The sequence below is a fragment of the Octopus bimaculoides genome, chromosome 4 (assembly GCF_001194135.2).
Source record: "Octopus bimaculoides isolate UCB-OBI-ISO-001 chromosome 4, ASM119413v2, whole genome shotgun sequence".
Classification (NCBI taxonomy): domain Eukaryota; kingdom Metazoa; phylum Mollusca; class Cephalopoda; order Octopoda; family Octopodidae; genus Octopus; species Octopus bimaculoides.
Genome location: NC_068984.1, coordinates 121,395,201 through 121,400,373, shown reverse-complemented (window position 1 = coordinate 121,400,373; position 5,173 = coordinate 121,395,201). Strand labels below are relative to the sequence as shown.

General features: G+C 37.0%; 1 long non-coding RNA gene across 1 annotated transcript in view; it reads left to right on the top strand.

Moving 5' to 3' along the window:
- Positions 1-5,173, top strand: part of LOC106868127 (uncharacterized) — a 19,943-nt gene that overhangs the window by 11,167 nt on the left and 3,603 nt on the right. The window contains exon 2 of the long non-coding RNA XR_001409224.2: positions 1,796-1,997. This is a non-coding gene — a long non-coding RNA (uncharacterized LOC106868127). The remainder of the gene's footprint in view (positions 1-1,795; positions 1,998-5,173) is intronic.

The following is a 5,173-nucleotide window of genomic DNA, read 5'->3' as shown; positions in this document are numbered from 1 at the left end:
CATAAATTATTCCATGTTAAAGTTGTCGTATTTCTGTAATTTCAACCAATCACTGACGTCCATTAAGCCGATATACATTAAGTGCCGACTACATAAACAAACGATTCTGAAACAATTAACCCTAACCCTAACCCTAACTCTAACCCTAACCCTAACCCTAGGATAAGGGTTAGGGTTAAGGTTAGGGTTAAAGCAAATTTAAAATGAAAAAAGCAAATAAAACGAAGGTATGGAGATTAAATACGCTTTACACCGCCTAATCAGCCAAAGGAGTAAATGTAAACAACTGAATACTTGTCAGTGATTGGTTGAAATTATCGAAATAAGACAATTTTTTACATGAAATAAATTCGAATACAAAAATATTTTTCTGTTCTATAACACAAAATAGATACGTATACGAAGTTTGAAAGGGTTAGGGTTAGGGTTAGGGTTCATTCCATCGTTTCGTATAACTACCTAGAACTTTGATAAAAGCTAAATTGAAATTATTGTGGCAAAATTATAATTCCAAACTTATCTTTCATATGACAGGTAACATTTTCATTATTAAGGGCAGTGGAATATTAAAATTATAGAAGCGAAAGAAACAATGTTTCGTAGTATTTAGCTGCATGCCTTTAACATCTGAGTTCTAATCCCACCGAGGTCATCTCTGCCTTTTATACCCCTGTCCAGAGCAAAATGAACCAGTCGCAGTTGTTGCAAAGGTTTTCCAGCTTTAACCATTCTGTCTTCTTCGGGGTATCTCGCACTACATTATCCGATGTGTTCTTTCCTTTTCAGCAAAGCGGCCATGTTTACCCTGTAACACAAGAAAGAAAACTGGAGCAATTAAAATCAAACCTCGGTTACTTAACCACATAAAAACCACCTTTTAGCACGCGAGCGCTGAAGGCAATACAGTTAACCTAAAGAAAGTCTTGGCAAAAGTGCAGATAATTTTTGACTTTCCCTCATGTATGTATGTATGTATGTTCTACCCCTTTAAAGAGGTAGATGGAGCTCCTAGGTTTAACAAAGTCATGGGGAAGGCAATCTGTCTAGGAGAAGGTAACTCCGAATTCAAATCCTTCACTGCTGTCTTGCAGTTAACCTTTGGTTGAGCAAAGACTGGGAGAAGGACACTCTGATGTAAAACCACTGGAGAGGTTAAACTCCAGGATAATAAAACATGCGACCTCCATAATCACTCAGTCATCTTGCTTTGGTTTGTCACTGGATATGAGTTTTTGGAGGAGGAGTGGGTGCTATACGTGTCGTGTTTGTCTATGATATTCGCTCATTTATATCCCAGAAGCTCATATTGCTGACACTGCCAGATTGTGCGTGTGTGTGTGTGCGTGTGCGTGTGCGTGCGCGCCGCGTGTGCGCGTTTCTTGTTTTTACATACATACATACATACATACATATATACATACATACATACATACATACATATATATATATATATATATATATATATATATATATATATATATACACGCATACATATATATACACGTATACACACATATATATATGTATACATGTCTAAGAAATGACTTAGACAATGTAGCCACAGGAATAAAAGAAAAAAAACGAGATGGTCACTGCTGGACCATAATTAAGGCAAACTTGAGGATTAAACAAAGACAAGTACACACCACCACTTCAGCTTTTAATTTTAATCCGATTCTTGATACCGTAAACCTTCCCTCGCCAGGTAGTTTTAGATCACACTGTTTTTACTCGTATCGCATTAATGCTTTCCATACAAATATGGAGTGATTTGTTTACCACTTATTTTAAACAGGTGTCGCTGATACCAAACTGAAGCCACACTGAGTACGTTTACACAACCAATCCTTAGAAGTTCCATAGTTTGAGTGGAAAGAAGGAAAACAATTCACTAGAGAATATTATTTCAGAGATGAATTTCTTTGAAAGGATTGATTTCTTTCTCACCCATCTGACTGCAGCTACCTCACTCCGTTTCGAAGCGAAATGCTACAGTGGTAAAGTAATGACTGCATTTTTTTAGTATTGTTGCTGTTGCTGCTGCTGGTGCTGTTATTTGGGAACTATTTCAAAACGGGGGCACCAGTATTTTCTTAACGAAACACTAACGAAACACTTTGAAACTTGGGACACTGGTAGAATGTGTCATATAAAACATCTTTTACTCTTAGTCTTCTTAACAAAAAAAAAAATGTACATCGCAAGTTATTCCATGTTAAAGTTGTCGTATTTCTGTAATTTCAACCAATCACTGACGTCTATTCAGCTGAATAGAGTTACTGCTGGGCGGTCATAAAAATGTTATTCCCTGTGACATATTTCATCCGGTTTAATCGTAATTTATACGCATATATTGTTTATATAATAAATTACGCTGTGCGTATCTATGTGTGTAACAATTTTAGAGTTCGGATTCTAGAGTTAGGGTTAGGGTTACGGTTACGGTTAACAGTCTAGTTAGGGTTAGGGTTAGGGGATTAATACGATATACACCGTTACAGCGCTAACTGTTTTCAACTGAATAGACGTCAGTGATTAGTAGAAATTATCGAAATAAGACAATTTTTTACATGAAATAAATTCGAATACAAAAATTTTTTTCTGTTCTATAACACAAAATAGATAAGTATACGAAGTTTGAAAGTCTTTCGCTACCAAAAACACTACATAAAACATAAATGAAAACTGGTGCCCCCGTTTTAAAATAGATCCGTTATTTGTGATAGTATCTATTTTTGTGTTCAGTGTTTGAGAGAGCTTTTAACTAACCTTTCCTGAAACACTAACTTTCTGCTTTCTTCACCAGCCTTAAACAACTTTAAATTCCTCTCAGATGTCATTTATACGATAATCCGACTGTAGTGTATATATATATAAACAGATTTAAATGTTAGTACTCGCCAAACTTAATTAGCAATGTTTTAAAAACAATCTTACTGCATACGTGAACGTATGTGAATTGTTTACTGTTCTAACTACTCAATATACTTCCAGCTATATAGGTGTTCATTCTGTTTTACTGTAGAGACCAGCGTAAAAATGGTTTTGTATCTTTAGTTGTCATCAAAATATACCTATTTCCGACCTTATCGTAAGGTGAATCCGACGACTGGTGATACGTTCAAAATATATTTCAACTCTCTCTCTCTCTCTCTCTCTCTCTCTCTCTCTCTCTCTCTCTCTCTCTCTCTCTCTCTCTCTTTCTCTCCTGCACTAATGAAATCCTTCACTAATCCGGTTTTCTCCAGTCCGTCCTCGAAAGTATGTCTACTCCTCTAAAATTTCCTCTCAGCTTATGTTTTTCTTGTAGCTCTCAGTATATAGTTATTCAAGATGATTAGCCTCGTCTCAGATCTCATCAGTCTCTGAGGGTCATTCAGAGCTATATGCGCAGCCTTTTCCACACACTCAGCAATTAAAAAGACAACAAAAATACATCATCATCATCATCATCAGCAGCAGCAGCAACAACAACAACAACAAAAGACAAAAACAAACAAGCAAACAAACAAAAAACCCACCAACACAAGAACAAAGAAGTTATTTCACCAATGAAAATTGCATTGTGAAACGTTATAGATATTCTTTATACTGCTTTAGGTGTTGATATTTTTAGTGGGATTACACTAAGGCGGCGTGTTGGCAGAATCGTTACAGAACGTGATGAGCGGCGCTCTATGCAGCACTTTACTCTCCGAGTTCAAATTCTACCGAGGTTAGCTTTGCTTTTTATCTTTTTCGGTTAAATAGAAATAAGCTCCAGTTGAACACCAGGGTTGATGTAATTGGCTTTTAACCTCACACAAACTTTCAGATTTTGTACTGAAAGTGGAAAGTATTATCATTATGATTTTGAAGCTCGCTGCACTTAACTTTTGGTGCTAGCAATACAGTTTTTGTTGTTGTTCTTATTGCAGTAGTGGCTTTGTTGTTACAGCTGAGAAATGAAATCGTATTTCTTGAGGCTCGCTTAGTGAATTTTGCTGCGAAATGAACCATATGTAACGTCCATTCAGCACACATTCAGCTATATCTGCTTTCTTCACTCTCAACACGTAACCCACTAAGTTTTTATTTTTGTCTTTGTGTTTACAGCGAGGCTACTTAATGTTGAATGACTGAGCAGCAGGTTGCAAATACTTAGGAAGTGATTATAAGTGTTTCAGCGTTTAAGAGTCTAAGATATGCTGCTACTGTATGACGTAATGCACACACGTACGCACAAACGCACGCACACACTCATATATATATGCCTACTCACGTAAACAAACATTTGTCTATGGTTTTGTATATATGTATAGGAAAACATACACACATATACACACGGATATCCTCCAGCACGCATGTCGTTGCTATTATGTTAAAGTGTCGTATGTCCAAATTTGGCCATATGCGTTTTGTCAATATTTATTTTCGCTTGCAATAGCCGGTTTTTTTTTGTCAAACTATCGTATCTCCAACTGCTTCAGATGCCAAGATATCAAAAATTGTCAAAGTGTAGTACAACGGTTTTGCTATGGAATGGTGAAACTATTTTTTCGTTTTCTGAAAAAGCAACGTTTTGAACTTACGACATTTTTGCATAAAGGCAACGATATTGGGCAAGTGTCTTCTACTATGACCTCGGCCGACCAAATCCTTGTGAGTGGATTTGGAAAACAGAAACTGAACGAAAGCTGTGTGTGTGTGTGTGTGTGTGTGTGCGTTCGCGCCCATGTGCTTGTGTTTATCCCACCATCTCCGTTTGACAACCGGTGTTGGTATGTTTACGTCCCCACAACTTAGTAGTTTGACAAAATTGACCGATAAAATAAGTACTAAGCGTAAAAATGTACTAAAGTCGATTCATTCGACAAAAATCTCTTTCCAGCCCCACCATGACCGTAGTCTAATGACCAAAACAAGTAAAAGATAAAAGATATATATACATATATAACTATATATATACATTGTTATCAGATTTTGGCACAAGGCCAGCAGTTGTTGGGGAGGAGGACAGTCGATTACATTGAAGCCAGTGCTCAATTGGTACTTATTTTATCGACCCCGAAAGAATGAAAGAGAAAGTCGACCTCGATGGAATTTGAACTCGGAGCCTAAAGATGGACGAAATGCCGTCAGGCATTTTGCCCGGCGTGCTAACGATTCTACTAGCTCGCTGCCTAACACACAC